Below are 26,973 nucleotides of genomic sequence, written 5' to 3' on the forward strand. Positions count from 1 at the left end.
TTCATTGCATATGCAGGAGCTCCAATTTAGGTGAAAATTATTTCTGGCAATGCAGCAGGTGGCATCATGCAGACACATCTACTAATAATGCTACTTCTTTTGGTGCGTATTGTGCAAGCACCTATGGCAGGGCGTGTTCCAGTCCTGGTTTTATTAAATGAGCAATACAGACCACCAATAAGTGTTATGTCAGTGGAAAATAAAAATACACAATATGCCTATGATATGTTGATGTGAAAATGCACATAGAGGACCACATCATTGTGTTTTCCTTCTGTGGGTTTTGGCAGGCTTCTTATGTAGCTGGCAAGTTTAGAATTAGCAGGGTCAGAAGAGATGTCCCCAAATTTAATATAATTTGGATTTACCAATACCAGACTCCTCTGAGGAAAAATAAGTCTTCTTTCCACAGGATAGATAAGTCTTCCCAGAATATTTCCCCAGACAGATTCTCTTCTGCACATCCCTTTGCCAGCTGAAACCTTTTGATCTCAACATCCTTAGTGCCAAATTCTTTAATGGTGTAAATGAGTGAAACTCCACCTAAGGCAGTGGAGCAGATCCCATTTACACCTGCAGAGAACTTGGCTTTGATTTTGTAGCCAAGGAGAGATTAAAACCATTGGTTCTAGTAGATTTGTTAGCCCGTAAAAATGCTCTTCATCTCCTGTTGCAGATAGCTCTGTTATCCAGTCCAAATGTGAGAAGGAAAAGCAGCAGAAAATGCTCCTCAGGGGGAGAATCCTGGACAGGGAGGGTGGTACACTGGAGGACTTAACAGGATTTTGTGATCTCTATCATATGATCGAGTATACATTATCATCGTTTTGATTCTGATCTCTTCATTTGCTCTCTGTGCAGCTTTTTTCCAGATCTCCTAATATGAATCGCTTACTCCAGATTGCTCTTTGAAGAAGGCATCCACTGATACATCAGAGATTAAATGAGTCACTCATGATGGATTGTGCTTCATGGTTTTATATACCACAGAAAATTATGCATTTTACACTACCTTGTAAAATAACCATTTATCTAAGTAAACATATTGACTCCTTTTGGGTTCATATGAAATGTATCCTGGGTTGTGAATCTTAATTTAGCAAGCTCTTGACAGGCAGGAAAAAAGACAGCTAACAATGATGGAGAAGAATCAGTTACTTAAATGTCAATAGAGGGAGTTTAAAAAATGAGCTCAAAGTAACAGATCAATTTGTTCTCCAGTGTCCGGTCAGAGATACAGACCTGGCAACTTCTACCACCTTTTCCCCTCTCAGAAAGAAAAAAAAAAGCTTCAGAGTTTGTGGCAAATGGTGGAGTTATATGCTGCTATGGTGTCAATTCAAACATGACAACAGCACATCCTAGAGAAAGAAATGGGGCCAAGTGGTTAGAACAAAGAGAAACGGTTGAATACATTTTCCAGAGATTCTACCTCTTATCTTCCCACACTTACTGTAGGTGTCAAAGCAAGATACCTCTTTCCCAAGCATCTCAGTTTGCACACCTGTAATAGGGAAATTATACTTCTGGGTCGGATCCTCCCTGGGGTCATCCGTGTGGGTCACCGTAATGTTTAGACATCTGGCACTGGTAAAATTGGATCAGCGTAAATGCACCCAATCCCTCTTCCGAGTTGAAAGTGTCGGAAGGCATAAGTATTGTGCAAGAATGGGGGTGTAATGGCCTCAACCCAGGCCCGCTGGAAAGCCCAGCATTTGTCTGTGCAAGGAGCAGAAGTACAGGTTAGCAGTAACGGAGTCTCGCTCAGCTTTCAAAAAATAGCAGGTTAGATTTTCTTGTAGCTGACCATTTCTACTTGTTACCCCAGATTGCACTTAATTGGTGTACCTGCCTGATTTTTGCCCTCTTCGCATCCTTTTCCTGCTAAGTATTTACACCGCTCTCACTCACGGTAGGGTGTAAGGTACTGAGGGCAGCATTGACTTCAGCAAGCTTTGGATCAGACCTGTAATCACTTCAAGCCTCTAACTAGCTGGCTTTAAGTATTTAGGATGAATCATCTCAAAGACAAAGGAGAATATCAGAGCAAAGTATTATCTTATATATTTCTGCTTCCCTAAAGGTTTACTCTTCAAAACAATCCATTGTCCTATATGTAGTGTAAAATAATTCACCGTGGAGCAAAACATTGTATCATGATACAGATCTGGGCAGTGATTGAAATAATAACAGACTGTTTAATTGCTAAATTACAGTGGTGATATTATGAAATAACATATTATATCCGCATTTATAATAAATTAATCCATCATGATTAAAGGTCTCTCAATGAATACCAAATGAATTAATACATGATTGGCCTTTATAAGTATAAGCCTTTAAAATTATGCAGTATTCTGCAAGCAGTTAACAGCCCACAGAATAAAGTTGCAATGAGAAAATGTGTCACAGAGAAACTTTTCTACATTTCATGCAGAACACCTTTTCTTTCAGAACATTTTTGCATTGAATTCATTAGCAATTATGACAGATAGCTTTTTAACAGGAGAAAATATGTCCATAATCACACAATGTTTGGGGGAGAGGGGAAAATTACCACAATATGACTAATTTTATGAAAGACATCTGTCATTTTCTACTGTTGTAATACAAGCTGTTTAGTAAGTAAATTTAATTAACCAGATTTCTCATTTTAAAAGGGGGGGGAAAAAGGCTTTTACAGCGTGCCAGGAGCATATCCCTTGAATATAGTTTGTTTAATGTGCCCAATTAGACTGAATCATCAAATTTTCTGAACCTTAAATATCTCAAATTCATTTGTTTCCACATTGTTTTTCTATATATCATTTTGCAGCCTTTTGTACTCTGTAGTAGATGTTGTTTATTGTTGATATTACTGCTTTAGAGTCTCTGCTTAAAACTGAGGGGGTTTGGTGCTCAGCGTTGTACATAAAGAAAGAAGTCTCCACCAAAAAGTTTCCCATTGAAAAAGAGAGACATGCAAAGAGTAAGAAGTGAGGAAGGCAGGGAGAGCAGGTTTATCTGCCCCAGGTCATAAATAATTCAGCGAAACACCCAAGTCTTGGTCTAGTGTTGTATCAAATACTAGACCACACTATACTTTTGGTTTATAAAAGGATACGGTTGTATGTCAATAGTAAGCTCCTGCTCCTCTGTTGCTCATAATAGTTTAAGACCTGGTAGGCTGGTCTTTTTTTTAATGAGGATAATATGGTTCATTTTCAGAAAATACTGACTGTCCCTACTTCATGGACCTTACAGCATAAACAAGGATGTTCTATAAAGGCCTTTTATTAGTAATATGCAGAAGCTTATGCTATACAATGGTTCCCTCAAAAAACGGCCAGTATTTATGCAGTCTTTTTCCAATGAAAGGAAACCAGAAAAACAAGCAAACATACAAAAAATTATATATCAGTGTAAATCTGGGGTAGTTCTTCTGACTGTATTTTAATCTAGCTAAGATCAAAATCTGACTAGAAATCTCAATTCAACCTTAATTAAAACAAATACTTAAAGAATACTAAAATAGTTGATTGTAACTTAATATAGGATGTTTTCCACTTGCTTAAACTATTCTTAAGGATATTTAAGCTAGTAGAATCTACTCGCTTCCTAAACAAAACCTCTTGGTGAATCTCTGTTGTTAGTGAATTCTGAATTCTGCTCCTAAATACAAGCACCATCCGAAATTTAATATCTGCTGCTTTTGTACACAGGGGAAGACTTCCTCCCTATTCAGAAAAAAAAAGCAATCACTGCAAAAAACACCCATGCCCATTGCCTAGTAGTGTGCTGAACTGTACAGAATTTCACCAAAGAATAAAAGTTCTTCTTTTTGTTGTTTTGTTTTGTTTTTTTCAATTTGTTTTCATTTAGAAACATTTACATAGGTTATGTATGGAGACCACAGCATTAATTCTGGCAAGTCTTTATTACCCTAACCTGAGATTCAGGAAGTCTAATTGTAAATAATATGTGTCTGGTATTTGGAGAGCATCATTCACTTAACAGTGTGAATAGAGTTACTAAATGTGGAGAATAAGTCAGTCCAGAAGATAATAGGTTGCTTACTGGGGTGGAATAATCATGAGAGAAGTGGATGGAGAAAAGTAAAGGACTTTGGTTATTCTCATGTACATGTGCGCACTGTAAATCTGCTAAAATATCTGCAAGCTTAAACACTGCACCTAGTCCTTTAGACCAGGGGTTCCCTCCATGCTGTTTCAAGAGGACACATTTTGATAACTCCAGTAAATTCCCCCTATCTGCTGCACAGGGTCTTTAGATGAGTTGCAGGTGGAGAAGGGTCAGAAAGTTGGCAAAAAAGTACCAAGCTAAGGGTTGATATGTGGATCTAAGCATCTTTTTTGTCACAGACTCACTGTATCTCCTTTGTCAAGACTCTCAGGGCTAAATTCAGGCAGTATGAAGTGCCCACACCTGGTCAGGGGAGAGAGTTGCCTGCTTCTGAGGAACAACAATTGTGTGCAATTCCAAGGAACAACAAATTTGGAGGCCTTCTACAGTGGGGTTACAGCATTGGTGGATAAGGGAAGAGCAACAGATGTCACCTACCTGGACTTGTGCAAAGCATTTGACACTGTCCCACCCAACATCCTTGTCTCTAAATTGGAGAGACATGGATTTGATGGATGGACCACTTGGTGGATAAGGAATTGGCTGGATGGTCGCACTCAAGGAGTTGCAGTCAATGGTTCGATGTCTGAGTGGAGACCAGTGACAAGTGCCGTTCCTCAGGGGTCGGTATTGGGACCGGTGCTCTTTAACATCTTTGTCGGTGACATGGACAGTGGGATCGAGTGCACCCTCAGCAAGTTTGCCAATGACACCAAGCTGTGTGGTGCGGTTGACACGCCGGAGGGACGGGATGCCATCCAGAGGGACCCTGACAGGCTGGAGAGGTGGGACTGTGCGAACCTCATGAAGTTCAACAAGGCAAGTTCAACAAGTGCAAGGTCCTGTACACATGTCGAGGCAATCCCAAGCACAAATACAGCTGGGTGATGAGTGGATTGAGAGCAGCCCTGAGGAGAAGGACTGGGGGTGTTGCTTGACAAGAAGCTCAACATGACCCGGCAATGTGCGCTCACAGCCCAGAAAGCCAACCGTATCCTGGGATGCATCCAAAGAGCGTGACCAGCAGGTCAAGGGAGGGGATGAGACCCCCCCGCAGTACTGCATTCAGCTCTGGGGCCCCCAGCATCAGAAGGACATGGACCTGTTGCAGCGGGTCCAGAGGAGGGCCATGAAGATGATCAGAGGGCTGGAGCACCTCTCCTATGAGGACAGGCTGAGAGAGTTGAGGTTGTTCAGCCAGTAAAAGAGAAGGCTCCAGGGAAACCTTATAGCAGCATTCCAGTACCTAAAGGGGTCCTGTAAGAAAGATGGAGAGTGATGTTTTACAAGGGCATGTAGTAATAGGACAAGGGGTAACAGTTTTAAACTGAAAGAGGGTAGATTTAGACTAGGTATTAGGAAAAAAATTCTTCCCTGTGAGGGTGGTGAGGCGCTGGCACAGGTTGCCCAGAGAAGCTGTGGCTGCCCCATCCCTGGCAGTGTTCGAGGCCAGGTCGGATGGGGCTTGGAGCAACCTGGTCTGGTGGAAGGTGTCCCTGCCCGTGGCAGAGGGGTTGGGACTAGATGGTCTTTGAGTGTCCTTTCCAACTGAAACCAGTCTGTGATTCTACGGTTCTATGAACTGATAATTTAGTAAGGCACCATGTAGGGGGCTGCTGAGAGCAGCCAGGAGAAAATATTAGATGCAAAGCCCTGTTTACAATCCAGACCATTTGAATATGGCTTTTAGATTCTCTTTGTTTTAATTCCTCATCTGTAAAATAGCACTTTCTAAATGTCCAGGACAGATAAATACAATGGAGCTTAGAATTAGAGGACATATGATTATCTGTATTCATATCCGTGCTATAGAGATAGAAGAAATACGTGGTTCGTCATGTGATGTGTGCAGACATGAAACAAGCGCACCCCTGGGGGGTCAGCAGCAGAAAAGGTGTTAGAAGCTCGAGGGAATTTTATCTGAGCAAAGGCAATAGGATCAAGCTCTGAGACAGAACAGCTTTTAAGTGAGCACAGACAATCCTGCAATTAATGGAGACATATCTGCTCAGTATTACAGTACAGCCGACCTGCATCCTTGGCTTATTAATTTCTCCCACTAGTACAAGTAGGTTGACGTCTTCTAAATTAAAAACAGTTCCGCCTTAGGAAGAATTGCCAAAGAATTTGTACATTAGAAGTCTCAGGAGATGCAACTCTTGCATGCCGCCTTCGCTGGGGAAGAGTACAAGCTTATCCTTCAGGAAGTGTCATCTGCCAGTTATGACAGCTACACATTTGTATTCATTTATGAATTCACCATTTACAACTGTGGCTATTTAACACAACAATTCCCTGGAAAATCTTTGGACTCCGTGTTTGCATAATAAGAAAAAACTTCCAAGAGCAGCTCTTCTCCTTCCTCCTTGTCTGCTATTACTCTTTTGTACCCAACTAATTTTACAGAAAAATAATTTAGTACAGCATTTGACAGGATTGTTCTGGCCTCCGTGCACGTAGGAAGCTTGTGAATCTCTTGCAATCTTGCTATAGGGGACAACATTTCTAACAAGGTGTATTCAGGAGAGTTTTGTTATTCTGTAGAGTGAAAGTGTAGTCTGTCACCTGGGCAGATACAGCTGTTAACTGGAGCAGGGCTCTGGGTACTGAAGCTCTGTTTCTGATTCAGCTAGAGATGTCCTGAGTGACCCTAAAAAAATCACTTAATCTAGCTGGTTCTTCATCTTTGTATAACATCCAAATACAGCTAAAGATTTCTCCTTCTCCCAGGCACTCTGTGGGGTGTTTAGATAGCTCAGTGTCCACTCCACTGGGTATTTGCTCTAGAATATGCATTGCTTCCCGAAGTTGAGCCATAGCATATATGAGACCACCTCGGCTGTCAGCTCTACCTCTTCTGGGTGCGTTCCCTTTGACAGCTGAGGTGGTGGTGGCCATCTGTGATGTTAGCTCATTCACTTCTTTAGACCAAGAGACCTAGAATGAAAGGAAAGGCTACCCAGCTCTCCCAAGACAAAAAGGACACAACTAAGTATAAAACCTACCTGTGATGCAGAAGCAAAAATCAAAATCTTATCTTATTAATTCTGCAATATTTCAGTTGATTTCAACAACTGTATTTAAATATCTGTACATAGATCAAAAGTTGATCCAAAGAGGATATTTCCATAAGTCTGATGATTATTATTTTTTCTTCCTGGCTTCTCTGTTCATTAGTGGTGATGAGGGGTTGATGAAGGGGGAGAGGGTGTTGGTTTGGAGGGGAGTAGATATTATTTTAGTAGAATATTGGCCTCTGAGAGGTACAGGGAAGCAAATGAAAAAGAGCTGTTAGTGGACTTGCGCCTCAGAGAAGGTGAAGTAACATGCTGCATAGTGCATATGTAATAATGGGAGATTTATGAGGAGGAGAGCAGGTTATAAGAATAGACCACATTAATCTTCTGTTTCAAACTCTTCTCATTAATCTCCCAGTAATAAACTGCAATGGTCAAAAAAACAGAATTTTCCTTTAGGTCGGTTTTGCCATGATTTTACAAGGTCCTTAAAGAGCTTCCCAGAAAAACGATTCTTTGCGTCTGTTTCTCTCAACTTCCCATGCTATCTTATACAGGGACGCAGAAAATTCCTAGGCAAGCTGTAGGTTTGCAATAACATGCCTCATCAGCATAACTTCTTTTCACTTCTACCTGGAAGTCAATTTCCATTCATCATGGCTCCCACCTTTCTTTCTTCTTTCCCTTCTCCATAGCTAATGAGATATGACAGAGCTGTAACTTGTGATTGTTACCCGCTGATTAGCCTGAACCCGAATGCAGTGGGTAGGTGAATTTGCATTTGTAACATTGAAATAAAGCCAGATACCTGAATAAGCATGAACAAACAAACAAAAAACACCGACAAGATTTTTCTTTAATAATCCATATGAAAGGAAGTTCAGCAAAAAGCTTTCATCCATCCTGAACTCTGCCTGTTACACGTAAGGATTGCAGAAGTCCTGCATGCTGCTGAAACCATCCAGAAAACTTGGCAGTATCTCAGTAAAATAGATTGGGCTACTCACTAGCCATTGAATTTTATTCTACATCTGAATTTCTTGGCTTTGGTGTACTGCAAATGTTCAGTAGGTCTGTTTTTTATGATTTTCAGCTATCTTTAAAAATATCTTTCGAAGAGTGGAGGCTCTGACCAGATAGGGATCACAGACTCCATGGAGTCATTTTTCTTCACAGAGTAGTAGAAGTAGCACTGTCACAACAGCAAAATTGTATTCTATCCAGGGAGTAAATATATTGATCGCTTACTTAGCAGAACTAGCAAACAATGCACATTACACCTATTCTCTGCAGCTTGCACTGACTTCCAATTTGCTTTCAGATGTTGGACTTGATGTATAAAGCCACGGGTTTTGTGCCTGTGACTGTTCTTCTTCGTTCCTTCCTGTGTCCTGACACTAGAGATCAGTTGGGATCTTATCTGATAACAGTCCCCATTAACTCACAGGAACCCAAGCTTCTGCCATACAAAGTACTTCTCCTGCTGCCCCCATAATTTTAACCCATTCAGTGCCTGGTACAGAGAGTATTTACTCAGATTGCCTGGGGAATGAATATAGGCTGAGTTGAGATCATCTATAGGAGTTCATTATTTAACATATTTCAGTTTGTTTTGCAATCATCATTCTTGTCAGTCCTATGCCTATGACCAGAGGTTTGTACCATGGTAGATTTTGTTTTGTTTACCAATATAAAATGAATATGACAGGGGTTTAGGTCTTCAGATGAACTTGAACTCAGTTTAGCAGTGACCACATACAGTCTAGACACATGATTCCTCAGTTGCTGTGGTGGAAAGATTGAAGTCCTCAGCCTAAAACCAGCATCTGTGAAAGCTGCTCTGTCTGGTGGTCTGAGCAAGGAGATCCCAGATCTGAACTCAAGAGAAAACCCTCATTTAAACAGTCTTTGCCCAGTCACTTTGGGGAACCTTGCAGCTCTTCTGCTAATATTGCTTGTGCTCTTTGGGGAAATGTAGAGCTTCAGATGTTCCATGGTCTCAGCTGCGCATCTCCCCAGTACACATATTTTTAAATGCAGTTGAGTGGATCAGCAAATGAGTGTTTGACTAACCAACGCACACTTGATGTCTCATTAGTTTTGCTCTGCCTTTGAGAGTGTTGTGCACTCTACCCGCGGTTTCCCTTACGGACATATATGCCTATGGCATGGGAGTGCTAATATGTGTCTTCCTTGGATTTAACATATGTGGATAGAAATCCTACTTGAGTACAAGGTGTGGATTACTGGTAATACATGGATTCCCCTGGCTAGCAGACACTGGGCAGGACCCTCACGGCACCCACCCAGCTCTACCCACTTGTCTGTATCCAACAAGTTCACATCCACTGAAGCATGTGCAGACTTCAGCCCCTTAGCTTCAAAGTAGCTTTTGAAATCAACGTTTCGGAGGCAATCTGCTTAACATATAGCTTGTTCCTAGATGCACCCAGCTTGTGTTTCTGTGGTTTCTCCATAGCTTACGCTAAAGCCAGCGTGCATGTGTCTGTACCCACTCACACCAGCTGCTGTGTGAACCTACCTTCAGCCTGTGAGACAGCTGGAAATTTCTCAGCAATGTGATTTTGCGTTAGGAGATACTGCATTGCCAAAGCAGTCTTTTTTTAAGGCAGTATATTGATTTTGACAGAAACCTTACTGTAAATATCTGATTTGGGTAGAAGGTAGTCACCTCAAAACAAAAACGTCACTGGCTGCAATGGTACTCATTTAGGTTGTGGGAAATAGTGTTCCAGCGGGGGGCATGAGTTCATGTCCCCTTCAGCATAAAAAGCTTGGACTGGTCATGGTTTCATCCTAAGGTAACTGATTTTAATCCCCCACATTTTTTGAAACGGGCAAGCTGTTTCCTAGCTAGCTACTCCACTGATTGCAAATGTTTGTGTCAACTCAAAAAAAAACACCTAAAAAACTTTACTACTGAGCGCAATCTCTCAAGAAAAAGTTTGTATTTTTGTCTTGCAGACAGAGATAACCTTTATCTCGGTCTTCTTAGAAAACAAGACTTATATGATAACAGTGCTTGTCCTCCAGGCCGCCATATCTAATAACTTCTGAGTCCATGAGCAGACTTCAGCCCAGTTTGCCAGCCACTCTATGTTTTCGCACCAGCAAGCAGTCCTGCGCGCACAAAAGCCAGGACTAGCCACAAAGTCTCTTGCCTGCCAAGATTTCATGGGGAGGAGTAGCCGGCGTATTAGCTGGGACGAGCCTGGGACACAACGCGGCTGCAAACCTGCAGGATGTTTGGCTTCATTAATTCTGCAGCTCGCACAGCAGTTTGTGGGGTGGGAGGGGGACGCGGATTGGCGAGCAGGGATTAAATATTTTGTATTCGGAGAACCCCTCGAAATGGCATGTAAAGCAAATCCTCCGCTCTGCGGAGCTTCCTGGGAAATGACTGTCCCAATCTTTATCGCGGCTTATCACTGGGGCAGTGTCCTTTTAACGCGCGCCCGCCGCTGCCCCATCAGACCACCGAGCCGCCGCGTTATCGCGGCCGTAAGCCCTCTCCTCCTCGCTCTGCAGAAGCAGATAAATAAGAAGCGGGTGTGTTGTATCTGGCATGTTAACTGAGTGAGCGCTCCCCAAATCTGCTTCTTCAGCTCTCCCTTTTATCTTGTCTTTAACACGAAGCAGCCACCGCTGATAACAAGCAGATTAAAACCACTATCAGATTAACATTTTTATGTAATAAATGGTCAAGAACCTCACATTAAAAGAGTATCTTTCCTGGCATTAAGCATCCTTCACTCACCCAGGAAGCCTTTATCAGCTTGAACCTGCTCTGCTCGTTGCATAATAAATCTCCGAACCCTGATTTCATCGTAAGGAAATTCTTCATGAGGACAGCAGGGAGCTAAATGGATGACTGTGTTTGAAAGGAAAATCAAGCAAAAAGATTAAAGTGCTGGTCTTCTTTAGTTTAAAACTAACTCTCTCTGCTAAATCTTTTAGCTACGGGATTGCTTAGTTTGGATGTGCCATAGTGTGACACAGTTTTTTTGCTTTCTCCAGGACAGCTCAAATTTAGCTTAGCTCAGATTTACTCCAGATAGACTATTTTTCAATAAAAAGTCTCTTGTTTTCTTCACAAGCAAAGCTCTGACCTACTTGCCCTTTCCAAAATGCTAATATTACTATTAGCACTTTCGTTTTGTATGCTCATGTTACTCATTTTATCTCTGACAGTTTCTGGAATCTTTTGTTTAATAACAAAATACTTCTCAGGCCGAACACTGGACTTCTAAAAAAGTGGAAAATCTGAAAAAACTACTTTGATAAACATGGCTATGGTAAATGTTCCACAGAAAATCCTGTGGAAAATGAGCAAAGGTCATTCTGAACCTTGTCAAATGGAAACACACTTGCAATTTAGCTTGGGTGGCAGTAGTCTTACAAGCAAAACGTAGTCAGAACATTAATCCATTTTTTTCAGGGTAAACCCTGAAAAACCATCACGGCAGTTGCCACTATCTTGCATTATTCTGGTAGTAAGGGGAGCAAGACTGGAGGTGAAAAGAAGCATAAGAAAAAGACTCCAGTTATCTATAAGCACAGCCCCAAAGAACGAGGACAAGAAGCAGTGTTCAAGGACTGATGTGTGCATCGCTACAGCTGCACTTCTCATAGACCAATAAAGCTTCTGAAGCTCTGATATCTTTAGATGAGCACTAAAGCCACTCAATGAAAAGTAAAAAAAAAAAAAAAAAAAAAAAAAAAATTAAAAAAAAAAAAAAAAATCTTTCCGGTAAAATATCTTTCTGGTAGACTGAATAAATGCAAAATTGTCTTGCACGGAAACACTGCTTTTTTGCATAGCATATCCATGTTAAAATATGATGAATTAATGAGGTTTTCAACAACAACTGTCCCAGAAACAGTTTTAGATTCATTCAGTGCTCTGTTGCTCTTCAAGATCTTCCTTGAAGACAGTGTTCAGTCTGCTTTAGCTGTACTTTAAAATAGGCTGGCTGGCACAGTCCCAAGTTGCTTGACTAGTGTTGCCTGATAGATTTGATTTTCAATCCTGAGATTATTTTTTTAAAAACATATAGTGCCTGAAGGAATCTGAATTGTGTTTTCTCTTCAGGATGTTGGACAGCCTCTTCCTTTATTACAGAGCTGTACAATACTCAGTCTCAATCATTAATAACTTTCCTATACAGTGTTCTTAAAACTATGTGTAAACTCTAGTATATTGTCATTTAATAAAACCTTTTTTTTCAAACTCAGATGTTCACAGCCATCTTTGGGAGAAGAATGAATCTTCATGTGTGAAGATGCCTCTTTTTGGTTCAAAACTACTCCAGTAATCCCTGGAGGAAGCACTATTTTTAGTTACATCCTAGATGTAACCTGTGTCAGTGCCCTAACCTTTACAGTACAAAATAATCAGAAATTTTTTTTGTTGTTTTAAAAAGGCCACCTTTCAGATACATACTCATATTAGCAAATTGTCCAAATGTACATCAATATAAAATGTATAGGAAACCAAACCAAAAGTTGCTTTACTGTTTCTAACAAAATATACGCTGCTTTCGGTTAGTGACACGTAAATCCTACAGCAATGCTCCTAGAGTTGGACTCTTCAGCCCATATTCACAATGGTTAAAATATGTCTGGAGCTAATACGTGCATCTCTCATATCAGTTGAAAAGTTGCCCTTGATTTCAGTGGAATAACATCATTTTGGGGGAGTAAGAAATTATCAAGTAATAATTGATAACACCTGCTAGAAACTCATTGTTAGTAAAGCAATGACATCAGACCCCTAGCACTTGGGAAGAAAAGGGTAAGGAGCCAAGCTTTTGTTTGCAGAGCACCTTTCATCTGTCCGGATCCTAAAGTATTGTGCAAACGTAACTGATTGCACGAACAACGCAACGATTCACTGTAGCCAACAGCAAAGTTCAGCAACAGCTGAGGCTGCACAAAGCAGCCACATACAGAAAATCCAAACAAAAGGGCACGAGGCAATAATGGTTCTACAGAGGAGGGTCTTTTATTTTTAGCGTGAAAGGATATTGGGGAAGGAATAGAAAGGTTAGGCATGGAGATTCCAGCAAGTAGGTGCGTGAGAAGCTACATGACCAGGCAGAAAGCAATGATTGGGCAGGAACACCAAACAATAGAAGTGCTCTCAGCACCAGATGCCAATTTCCAATAAATTCAAGCATCGCATAGGGTTTTAGCCACATGACTCCCATTGACTTTAATAGGAGTCATGCAGCTAAAAAACCCTCATTGCTTGGAAAGTTGCTTATTAAAAAGTGAATAAGAAAAATTAATTCAAGACAGACGGGCTATTCTGCAAGATCTGGCTTAGAAATGCTATGAGTTATGCCAGCAGAGAATTTGGCCTGATAGTTGCAGTATTACCCCGGACACCTTTTTCCACTTGATATTGTACATGTGCCTTCCCCAGCATTAGTTCCTGGATAAAGAGGAATGTGAGCTCAGTTGACGCTTTGGTCGACTGCCAAATAGAACTTAATAGAGTTAATAGACACTAATCCTGATTTAGAATTTTTCCGGGACTGCTCCATAAATTACTGTGGCCACTGTATGTTTAAATACTGGTTTTTAAAAAGGAAAAGTGTACATGAAAGTGTAGTACAGACAGCTGAGTGCACCCAGGCTTATGCTGTCCCCTGTAAATTGCATTTCTGAAATCTCTTTAAGATGTCATTATGCAAAGAGATGTTCTGTATTTTTTGAGCTGTTGTAACAGCAGCTGTCACTGACCAACAAGTGTTGCCCCATAAAAAGATTCTCTGCAAACAAATTTGCAGCTTTTTTTAATCTCCATTTGCACTCCCACCTTCCTTACCAAGCCAGACAAGAGGAAAATGGTGAGGTTTGAGCACAGGATCAGTAAAATGTTTTCAGCTGGAAAGTTAGGTGACAAGAAGCATAAACAACAATTAAAGGGACAGCAAGTCTCTAAAGATGCAATAAAGAATATATGGATTTCCATCAGGCCATTCTCAAAGTGCCTGGTTTGTAAGATCCTCATGAGGAAAATGAGCGAAGTTCATTCTTGAACATATGATTGTCATATGTGAAACCATCATTTCCAAAGTTTGTTGTTGATAAGCTGAGAAGAGGAAAATACCTAGACTCAGATATCTTTTGTTTTATGAGCTGGACTCTTTTGGAGTAAGAAAAATTCCCAAGTTTAGCACATGAGCTCATTTTACCAGCAAGTAACTCTGCACAGATACAGTAGCCCTATGCAACCTCAGCTGTTTAACATGCAGATCTCTCACCTGAACTACTGCCTAATCATTTTCTTGAGGAGGGTATTATACATCAGGTGCAAAACTATGATTGCAAAAAGCAGCTGCTATACTGAGTATTCCCATACTAATAGGCCCATGTCATGGCAGCCAGAGCAGTCTTTTACAGTATGAACCTTCTGCAAAATGTATAAACACAGATCCAGCACTATATAGGAATACTGAATTCTAACATCTCTAGCTCAGCAGAGCTATCAAGTCTATCCCTTATTCAACTTGCACACTGTATTGGTTTTGTTTGGCAAGGTTTTGGTAGTGGGGGCGGGGGGGGGGGGTGTTACAGGGGTGGCTTCTGTAAGAAGCTGCTGGAAGCTTCCCCTGTGTTCGAGAGAGAGCGAGCCCATACCAGCCGGCTCTAAGACGGACCCGCCGCCGGCCAAGGCCGAGCCAATCGGTGATAGTGGTAACGCCTCTGGGATAACATTTTTAAGAAGGAAAAAAAAGTTGGGACGGGGAGAAACTGCCGCCGGAGTGAGGAGTGAGAACATGTAAGAGAAACAAGCCTGCGGACACCAAGGTCAGTGCAGAAGGAGGGGGAGGAGATGCTCCAGGCGCCGGAGCGAAGATTCCCCTGCAGCCCGTGGTGAAGACCCTGGTGAGGCAGGCTGTCCCCCTGCAGTCCAGGGGGAGGTCCACGGTGGAGCAGATCTCCACCTGTAGCCCATGGAGGACCCCACGCCGGAGCAGGTGGGTTCCCGAAGGAGGCTGTGACCCCGTGGGAACCCCGCGCTGGAGCAGGCTCCTGGCAGGACCTGCGGATCTGTGGAGAGAGGAGCCCACGGAGCAGGTTTTCTGGCAGGACTTGTGACCCCGTGGGGGACCCGCGCTGGAGCAGTGTGCTCCTGAAGGACTGCACACCGTGGAATGGACCCATGCTGGAGCAGTTCGTGAAGAACTGCAGCCCGTGGGAATGGCCCACGTTGGAGGAGTTCGTGGAGGACTGTCTCCCGTGGGTGGGACCCCACGCTGGAGCAGGGGAAGAGTGTGATCAGCCCTCGTCCTGAGGAGGTGAAGCGGCAGAAAATAACGTGTGATGACCATAAACCCCATCCCTGTCCCCCTGTGCCGCTGGGGGGGCTTGCTGGTGAAATCCGGGAGGGTAGTTGTGCCCGGGAAGAAGGGAGGGGTGGTGGGAAGGTGTTCTGAGATTTCATTTTATTTCTCATTACCTTGCTCTGGTTGATTTGTAATAAATTGAGTTAATTTTGCAAACTGAGTCTGTTTTGCCCGTGGCGGTAATAGTGAATGATCTCTCCTGTCCTTATCTCGACCCGCGAGCCTTTTGTTATATTTTCTCTCCCCTATCCAGCTGAGGATGGGGGAGTGATAGAACGGCTTTGGTGGGCACCTGGTGTTCCGCCAGGGTCAACCCATCACACACACATCCTGAAACAGAACAGGTTTCTGTATTTAAACAAAAAGTTTTTAAGTTTTGCTCTCCTTTAATGTATTCACCTCCTTACTTCCTTGGAAATAACAGGTAAAGGTCAAGGCATATTTTGCACCTTAGAAGCTCCAGCTCTTAAATCAACTTCCAATTACAAGAGGTTAGGAAACAATTAGATTGTTTCAGGAAGGGGTAACTTTCTCCATCGAGTTTCTGTTTCTTTAATGTTTTTATGAAGCTTCTAGGGCTACACTGGATAAAGACATGACTTGAGAGTGAAAACAGTAGGACAATTCCTATGATTCCTTTCCTTGGTGATACCATAATCCCAATTAAGTCAGCAAAGGGGCAAAAGAATAAAAGGACATATACAAGAGAGCATGTAATACAGTCCCATATTTATAGATGAAGCTGGTATTAAAAATCTGACAGGGACCTTCAAAAGAAAGCCATGTGAAGTACATAGCCTTACTGCTATTGTCATGTCCAAGAAATGGATGATACGTGCGTCTACAAGGATGTACTGACATTTCTACCAGCATAAACAGTATAGGATGAAGGAAGCGTGTGAGATAACAGTGAGTCCTGAAAAAATGTCTTCACTCACCCATGGCACATCCATAGCTCTCTATTTCCATGGTTTTTTTGGTTAGCACATTGCCTACTGTTAATGTTAATCTGGGAAACTCTCTTCCCCCTCTGCCCAGGGTTTAGGTGACTCACTTTTCCCCCTCCAAGTAGGACCTCTAGCTTCTCAACATGGAAATGCTAAGCACGGCAACTACCTCCTTTCAAATACCATTACAAGTCTTGCCAGTGTGCGAACAGCCTCTCTCATCTGGACTTCTGGCCAGCTTGAGGACAGAAATAATGACCGGTGGCAAGTCTGTCCAGCCGTCAGCTATTCTCACCGCTCACTCTCATGAGGATAAGAATTTGGAGGCCACTACAGAAGAAGGTTTTAAGCTGCTTTTTTCTGGTTTCTAACCTTGCAAGTCAAGGCAGGAGCCCCACTACATTAACGTTGCTTGCTCCTTTGTAGTGACACAGCAGAGGTAATCAAGAGAGGGAGGGAGGAGGCAAGAGGGAGAAGGTGAGGTCAGAGGATTTTCTCAAGCTTTGCCATACTGGTTTCTCTTGGGATGGTTGCAATAGTTCAGCCCCATACAATGCACCTTGTCACTTATGGTACAAATACAAAAATTTGCTACATTTTGTCATTAAATACAGGCTGAAGAAAGTCCCTCAGTTAGGTGAGTGAATGTGGTGTGTGTAAGTGCTTGTTTTTCAATTTGCAGTTGTGATGAGAAGCTTGAAATGTTTTGATTCCTCATTTAAGATGGTCTTCCCAAGAGATTTCAAGGTCCTCAGCATAAAGATGACTGTGTGCTTTAAAAAAAATAGTGAGGGAAGCAAATATCCTAATATGCCATCACTTGGCAGTCAAATGCAGCAGAATACTTTGCTGCCCTCAGACATCTTTCTTTGTGTCAGAAAAAATAAAACCCTTAAAAAGCAAAAAAAAAAGGAAGAAGGAAATCAAACCATGTAAACGAAATGCTGATACCCCAGGGACAATAGACGAAGTATGTCTGAAGTCCAGAAATATGTTAATTGCAAATCAAAGAAGAAAGCACAATCCAGTGAAGCAGTGATCCTCTGCAGGTTTCAGCTGACACCTGCATTTAGCTTCCTTGGTTTTTTTCCACCTTAATGAACATATGGAGACTGCTCTATAAAGGGAGCAACATGTCATACTCTCTGTACGTAGTTTTGCACAGTTGCTGAAATGAAACAGAAGAAGCGGCTGTATAAACACCTTTCATTAATCATGCAAATACTGCTATGACACTTAAGTTAGCAGTTTGATTATTAAAAGCCCATGTTCCTGGATTTCATGTTCATGCAAATGTTATGCTATTCCAACAAAACAGGAAAATAATGTGTCAAAAGGAAATTAATCAGTCACCAGTGGCTGGCTTGTTTTTCCATTTCCCTTTTCCTTTTTTCTGCATTACTTTTAAGGAGAAATACCTTTAAAAACTAAAGGCAGAATCTCTATATATGTACTAAAATCAAACAATGGAATAGAAATAAGGGTGTCCAGGCCTCCTATACACAACAGTATGGAAAATCCGAGGCATTCTGTGAGGCTGAGATGCCCCAGAGCTCTGGACCTTGAAGCTCATCTTGGTATTTCCAGGACTCCAGAAAAGCTGAAAGTTACCACTTGGTGTCATAATAAATAAAAGAATAGGGAAAATTCAGGGCTTTCCAGCTCAGGATGTGACAAGTTTGTGAGTTCCGCCTTGTCCAGGTCAGATAAACTCTCTGAACCACTTTCATTCTTGACTACCTTCCTTCTTCCCATCCCTTATCCCATTCAGTTCTTACACTGTTTGGGGGGGGGCATTTCTCAGTTGCCAGACTTCTGGCATTTCCCGGGAAGTGCAGAACCTCTTAAAACCTTGAGGTGCTCTAGATTCCCTGTTCCTAAAGCAGCCCACATGCCTGGACCGTGCTGAAGCTGAAGACTCCGAGAGCCATAATGCTTTTGCTTTGAATGCAGTTGATGCGCTGAGGCTTCCCAGAGCCACAGAAGATCTGGGCTTCTATCAGATAATCTGGCAGAAGGCCAAGCTCATTTCTGATAGAAACCTGCATCAGTAAAATTTCAAGAAAGAAAAAAAAAAAAAGAAAGAAGAAAAAAAAAAAAGGAGATATTTTCTCAGAGCACCATATTTAAGAAGAATTGGCATTTTTCCGCAGAACCCTGCTTTGCCAGAAAATTCACAGCTGCAACAAACTATTTGAAAAAAAGGATGAGACCAAAATGTCAGAACACAATTAACAGTCTAGCAGTCAAAAGCGAAATCACTATTTAATGGTATAGCAAAAAAACTAGTCACAGAAACTCACAGATTCTTTGTTTATATAAAATTATTAGTTTATATTAAATTATCTCAGATTACAGAATATACCTGAAAAATAATTTAAAAATTTCTTATTTCAGTTGTGTCTGTTTGTGTTCCTGAGCAAAATTCCAGACTGGATAAACTCAGAGTACTTAATATTACTGCAGTCATTTCTAAATTGTTCTTCGTTTTTCTGCACCTATGGCTTTTACTCACTTTTCATGTATTTAAAACAAAAATATCGCAGTCTGCTGTTAGGAGAGTTGATGGCAATAGTTCAAAACTGGAGTACTGCTTCTTGAGGTTTCTCTAAAGAAAATGGAGTTTTCAGTGTGGCAATAACAGGAAAGGGAAATATCCCATTCTACCAAAGCTGTGTAGTTAGCAAGGAATTGTACCTTTTCTTGCTGAACAATTGTCAAAAGACAAAAGTCCTGTTCTAGATTAGGACCTTGAAGCAGTTTTAACGTACGTGTCGCTGTAACAGCTAATCTTGTGCAGCAGTATGGAGTTTGAGAAGCCAAGATGTGTTGTGTCTGACTGCTGGTGGGTGAACCTGTACCTGCTGCAAGTAAGCAGCTGAGGAATATTTCCTGTAGTCTACTAGAAAAGCTGAGCATCTTACTAGACGACAAAGAATCTGCTAACTTATGCTTGGGCAAGATCTCTGATATCACTTGTTTATGCAAAAGACTAATGTACATAGTATTTCACAGACAATATATGTGCTCTCCCTTGTTCCTAAATCTCAGGTTTGGTTTTGGTTTTTTTAAATATATATGTATTTGATACCATACCCAAATGAGCCCACCATTAGAGAATACAACTTCACAATATTATCTGGATTACTAGACACACTGGGGACTGAGGAAGTAAGTGAGGAGCGAACTTACGCAGCACAATGGTATACCGGTCCTTCTGGGGCATCCTGGACATGACAACCTAGCAAGCCTCATAAATGATGCTATTTACGTATCATTGCTCCAATATATTGAGTCTGAGACAAAGATTTTGATGGCAAGGTACAGCAAGTATGTGTCACTCGTCTTCCTCAGTGCCAATGTGATCCACAGACGATAAAGAGTTTGTCCTTGTCCCCAGTTACAGCTTTTGCTTTTCAGTTCAAGCTGTAATTGTGTTTTTGTGGTTAGCTCTGCTGGTTTAAGCATTTTTTGGCAACTAAGTTAGCACACGAGGGCCTTTTTGTTACCAGTGTTTTGTGAACCCAACAGCAGTCAAGCAACTTTGACTTTCAGAAATGGTTTTCACTCTAACTCCTGGTCAAATAATGTGTAGACTGAAGTGCTTAGCAGGTCAAGAAATCAAACCTTAGGTGTTTCAATAATGGATCTCATGGACTTTTTTGAGGCTGTTAGCCTAAATGTACAGAAGATCACACACAGAATCTTAGGGAGAGCCAGGCACATCCCATTCAAAGCTAAGACTGACAACGCAAGGGCCTGAAAGGTATTTTGGCCATACTCTATGTAATTCAGTATGAAAGTTCAGACTTCTAAGACAAGGTAAGGTGATTTACTTCCCTATGACTTGTTCGAATAGTCTATATTCCCATTAACAAGACCAGCACATATACATTTGAGATAATATATACCTAAACTCAGTGCTTTAAAGCACTGCCTCCTATCCACCTATATGATTTGTCTTCAATTCACAGGGAAAAGATAAATACTATGAGACAGTTGGAAGTCATTTTATAAATTCAAACAGAGCCAGTACTGATTTATGCCACCTAGACTGCTTGCAGTAAAATAGGAAAAAATGGCTGTGACATTCAGAAGACGCTGCTTGGCTCTCTGTCTTTCCTTGTTAATACAATTAACTCCCACACAATCCCTGGTAACACTCCCATTAACCCTATCCAAACAAGAAGAATAATATAAGCTTATCCTGCCCATCCTCTGTCTCTAGCAAAACCCTGAGATATACCGGCACCCATTTAAAATCAACCCTAAAGCCATCCATTCCTAATGATTCGAAGCTGACAGATTTATTCATATACTTCACCATACACACTTAGCCCCGGAGGGCCTTGGAACATTTTCTTCCTAGATCCTCAGGGAATTTATGCAAATGCTAAGTTCTCTACTTAAGAGAGTTTCAGGAGTAGAATAACAAGGATGGTGTAGCTCAGGACTGAGGAACCATGATGCAGGGGAAGATTGCATTACACCTGCCAATATTAAAACTGAGTCTTGTCACTATAATGAGCACCCACTTTTATGACAGTAAATTTGCATTGGAGAGCTTTTGGGGTTAGGTGATGTCAGTCCTTTTCAGACTCACTGCAGAAGGAAGGATAGCATGCCCTCTTGTTGACACTAGAGGTGGGCACTCTGAAAAATAGTTTATTCACTATAATATTCCACCCTGATTTTTTTCTAAAAGCCTAAATATGTCATGTTGATGTTTAGCAGGTATTCTATTCCAAACTTACTTGATTAAAATCAGAATTTTGTGAAGGATTAAAGGGAACCAAGCTGTGTTTACTGATGTGGGTAGTCAATTTGTACTCCAGTTCAGTACAGAATTCCCTGATTCTTTCTTCTTCCTAAGAGAACCTTCCTCACTTTTGAATTGGATGTTCCTCTAAAGGCAGTGCTTTGAGAAGCTATTCCCAAGAAAAATTGTGGTTGGAAATTGTAACTCAAGAATGTGCAGGGCATCCAGAATGATGGAGAGCCAAGAAGAAGGATGAAAAACTTCTAATGCACTTGGCGGTTTAATTTGGGAAAGAACTTTTCTAAAATAACCCCTGGATGTCAAGCAAGACAGAATAAGGCCAACCAATTGGCAGTATCAGTTGCCATCTAGAGAAAAACGTGGTAAAATCTTGCAATTAGAAAAAGATCTGCAAAATGCAATAGTCAGGAAGTAGTGAGGAAGAAAGGAAAGCTTGTGCATAGAAAAATGGAGGGTATAGAAGTCATGTCAGAGAAGATAACGTAGAAGACTTCTGAAAGATTTACAGGAAGGTCTTGTGAATGTTTGAAGCCAGCCCTCACATTATTTTTACAGTTGGAACAAATAGATCAGTTATCACAGATAAAGCAGAATCGAGACAGCCAGAAAGTTTTCTGATATCTGTCAAGGAGGACATAAGGTGTAAGTATTTCAAGACATACTACATACAGCTTTAAAGAAAAGGCAGGAATTAAAGCCTCAGCTAAAGCAGGAAATGTTAAATACAAATGGGCTTTCCCTTTTACGTTTATCTTTTAGATCATGAATGACAGAATGTCATAAAACCAAGCAAAGGTTGTATTTAAATGTCTGAATGTCTGAACTTACTAGGAAACACAGGCACCCACAGCAGGATTCATCTCACCCAAATTTATAGAACCACAGTGTAGAGATCTCCATTGCAGCTCGTCACACTAGGTTCCCTTTTATAGTCAATAAAGGAAATCAGGCATTTTTAGGGTATGACCCATTTCAGGTATCTACTGCGGGATGATATTGTTTCCGTGAAACACCTATTTCTTTCTTTGACTAAAGTGAGATTCTAGACTGCTAGTTCACACTAGATGCCTGTGTTGTAGATTTCTACATTTGCTTGAATGAATCTCATGCATTTTGCCCTAGAAAGCTGTGCTGTTCAAACCAAACGGAGTTTCTGCTTTCAAGGTTTTTGAGTCTAGCGGTTAGTAGCCTCTGTCTCTATTGTGTCTTCATGGCTGTTTGTGTAGGCCCAGTGGTTTCATACCCCATTTCTGTCACGAGGAGGGAGAGAGATAATTGCTATAAAAACGCTGATCTTTCCAAACTGCTTCCATGGATCTTTGCCAAAGAGCAATCCGTTTGAATTCATTCGAGAGCTAGACTGAATCCCTACTCTTCCAGGAGAGCCAAGGGGGTGCAACACTAAAAGTTGCTTGAAGATTCAAGGAAATGGACCTTCTTCCGATGGATTATGCCGAGCAGAGCAAGGTCTGACTACAGCAGTCGGACCAGTGATCTGGTTGCATGATGTCACTTTACTGCTCACCCTGGATAACCACACATCAGCAGAGTCCTCTGCTTGAAAGGAGTAAAGGTTGGACAAGGGGGAAAACGTGACACTGCTCTTCATGCAGATGATGTGTAGCTTTTTGAACCAAACTCACTTTACTCCTCGGAAAGAAGTAACGTGGAAAAGGTAGATTGGGCTTAATTGCCTAAAATTAGCTATGGTAAAACAGTGCTGTTGATATCTGCTTTCCCAAGACTGTAGAATTCTTCCTAAATATAACTGATTTAAAAATAACAAAAGCCTTTTTAGAATGGGAAGAAATGGGAATCTTTTGGAAGAGCAAAATAGTTATCACTAAAATTAATCCATCCCCAAGATATACCATCTACATATCTAAATATGAGAGTATTTTATGGATTTGGCTAATTGTTTTAATGAACATAAGTGTTATATGAGTTTTCTAAAAGGGGATGTCTCGAAGCTGCCAACGTATTGATATGCTGTCCGCTCATTCAAGTGTGTTATTAACTGGCAAGAGTGCAGCCTTACTCAATGGCATTGATTCATGTAGAACTAAAATGGTGGAAGAAATGGATTTCTCAGGTGGATCGCTTTCCTCAAAGTACCTTGAAATCCCCAGCTGAATATGAAGAGATTCATCCTCTTGCGTCTTCCACCAACTAACTTTGAAAAATAAGATATTTGTGTCTTTTGCCTATGAAATATGTAGCCCTGTTTCTGTCACTATAAGTACAAGTTGCCAACTAGCACAGCTCTTTTCAGAGGAGTATCGGAAATCTTGATTACAAATTTGAGGTTACCATGATGTCATAAAACTCAGTCCTCCCAAATATTTATAAACTAGGAATTTTATAATAAATGTTAATCAGAAAATTTCTTATTCATCCGTTTATTCCTTCTAAGTAGTTGACATACAGAACTCAAGAGAAGAAGGTAAATTTCTAAAATACATACAATTTAAAAGAAAAGGGAGTTATAAGCCAAGAAGAAAAGATGATCCAGAGTATATATTTTATATGGATTTTTTTTTAATAAAATGCTCCACAAATTACTCTTTACTTCAGCTGACATTCATTGCTAACTTAGTAGTAATGTGTTATGCTAGAGAGGTTGTAAACATTGGGCTCCCCAATAAACTTTTAGATTCATCTACTCCTTGAACAGTTTGCCCATTAAATAGTCTTTACAGGGGGGGTTCATTTTGTGCAAACTCAGTGAGGTTCATTTTTATTGTTGTGAATCAAAATTCAATGTAACGTACCACGTCTTCTCCTTATTAAAAAGGGAGATCAAAGGTAGCAGTGTAAAGTTGCCCATCCTCAAATCCCCGCTGCAGTAGAGGCTCATTTTATCACTTCCATGAATATCTCACATCTCTGGCAGATGAGGAAATGAGTACAACCATAGCAAGTCACCTAATCAGACATGTGTGCTTAATATCTTTATGCCCCTGCATTTCTTTACCATCCTTCCCTCAGACTGGCTAGGGGGCTAAGATAATAAGCAAAAATCAGGTCCCACCTCCAAAATGAAACTTGCTATGCTTGCTCCTCAGTTCCAGCTCCCCTGGAACCAAAAATGTATGAAAAAAAAATCAAAATATACAAAATGTTTTTATTAAATGGGCTTTTTAGACAGGTTCACTTGTTTGATTTTGTTTCCAGACCCCTCTAATTGAATAGAAAATTTTGAAATTAAAAAAGAAAAATAGAAATCAAAACCAGGGACTTGCCCCCACATACTTTCCTGTTTGTCCAAAATCTCTCTCCAATGCTGCCTCTATTCGAAATAAACACCTTTCCTTGAAGCGTAAAAAGCATGTATTATTAAATAGAATGTATCTGTGATTTTGAGCTCTAATTCATGTTAAAATTGGAGCTAATGTTTAACTTTGAGTTCAACAAATTTTATTGCATGGAAGCTTATCACATACAAAATGCTTTTCTTCACCATCACTCTGATTCTACAAAGATTTACATTTTTGCTTCACCTTAGCCACAAGAATTGTCCTACTGAATCAATGGAATTGGACTTATGCTTAAGTTTACGTGAATGCATGTGAATTTGGGGTCTTAAAAAATAGAAGGATTATAGCAATAGTCACAGGCATTTATTACCATGTCTTTATGACAAGAAGTTGAAATGGAGATGAAATTTTGCTAGATTTTTTTCTTTTAAATGCTATTGTCTTTTTCTTGTCCTTAGAACTTAGCTCAGCTTTTTTCCTGTTGCACTCACTCAGGGCAGCTATCATATCATAGCCAGGAAACATAATTGAATGAAGAATTGATTTTTATTGCCTGTAATAAAAAGCAGTTCTTATTACTTTTACAAATTACTCATAATTACAATTGTCTAGAGAATGCCTTATCACCCTGAGTGGAGCCGAAATAGGCTGGATGCACAATAGTACTTCTATGTCTGTGATTTAAAACTTGTGTTCTCATTAATGGCAATGTAAATTAGCACTATGGCAAATTTAGTTCGTATCATTTTACTGGACAGATTTTAATACTGCTGGGGAAGAATCTTAAGCAGACATGCGATTTATTTCTGAGTGGCATCATTCCTGCTGGAGCATGTGCACTGAGTCTAAGAGATTTCTTTAATTATTGAAGAAGTAGAGTTGTGTAAGTTACACTTCATGAAACGTTTTGATTATGTCTTTTAGAGCCCAAGTGCTAGAAATTCTGGAGCATTATAAGCAGGTATCAGATTTGTTACATTGCAGACATGAAATCTAGTTTCAGCATTAAGGTTGCACTGATTAGGTTCAGCAGATATATATTGAATGGCCTTTCCTAAAGACTTGTCTTTAAATTTCACAGAAAAGCAGCAGTAAGTTTGCACCTGCCACAACTGAATTCTTTTTTTCTTGTTTATCATGCAGTAAAGCTGATAGAGAATATATCTGGTATTTTTCTGCCTTTTTTTTTTTAAGTAGAACAGGTAACTCTGGGTCACTTTCATATACTTGATCTGTTACAAGACAGAGAAGGAAAAGCTAGAATTAATCACAACCTCTCTCACCTCCCTAAGGAAAAATGAGGTGTTAAAAATGCCCTGGGCACTCAGTCTTCATTAACTTCTATCGCAGAGTTTTGTGCCTTGTTTAAATGTGTCATTCTGATAAATCAAGGTATTGATATCAGTTGATTACAAAGAAAATGCCTTTCAAGAAGAATGAGAACCAGTTTGGGGATAAGATGTTGATATTTCTTCTTATGACTTGTTTTATGAAACATCTGGCCTTCCATTTTTAAAAAGTGCGAACATATCTGAGGGTTAGTTTTCTGATAAGTGTTGTAATACCAAATTAGATTTTCTAATTTTGTTCATGTTATATTTTATGTGTTTTAACTCACTCATTTAAAACTTACTACCTTTAAGGCAAATATTTATGTTAGACAGTACTGTGCAAACTTGGATTCATGATTATTTTTTACCAATCAACAAGTCCTATTAATTCACTAAAACCTGCCTAAGGATATAATCAGCAATTTAAAGAACAGCTCATACATTAAGCTTGCATACCAGATACCTAGACATATCCCAACCACACCATGCAACACAAACAGGCAGTTTATATAGGCGTGTGCTGGGCTTCTGCAGTTATTCAATACCACAATTAAGTTATCAAACTCTTTAGTAATGTATATGGTATTTCTAATGCTCTGTGCCTCAGGCATTCTTACGAATAAGAGCCTTTCATTTCCTGTGTTTGCCAGTATAAGCCCCAGTTTAAAGCATCAAAATTATTAAAAAACAAACAAACAAACAAACAAACAAATGAAAAACCACACCAAAATAAAACACAACAAACCCAAATCAAACCTTCCCAAGGCTTCTCTCAGGACATCCTACTTGAAATTTCAGTGAAGAAATTCATACTTAGACCTACTTAATAAAATCTTGAAATGTCATTCTACACTCAACAGGAGAATTTTAATAATTGCTTATAATATTAAAGGAAACAAAGTGAACTATGACCTTGGAAAAGAGCTCTTCTAGTCCACTTAGCCCTGGGAACCTCAGAGCAGAGAAACTGCTCCTTTCCTGGACTCAGCAGGCTGCTGTGGACTGTGCAAGTTCTTCTACATTTTCCCATGGCAGCCTCTTGCTCTGCATCCCTGATGCATGGACCATCAGAGGAGACAACCCTTTCTTGTTCCCATGAACACATGCCACCAGGCTCTCAAGGAACATCAATCATGTATAT

This window comes from Accipiter gentilis, chromosome 11 (genome assembly GCF_929443795.1).
Source record: "Accipiter gentilis chromosome 11, bAccGen1.1, whole genome shotgun sequence".
Taxonomy (NCBI): Eukaryota; Metazoa; Chordata; class Aves; order Accipitriformes; family Accipitridae; genus Astur; species Astur gentilis.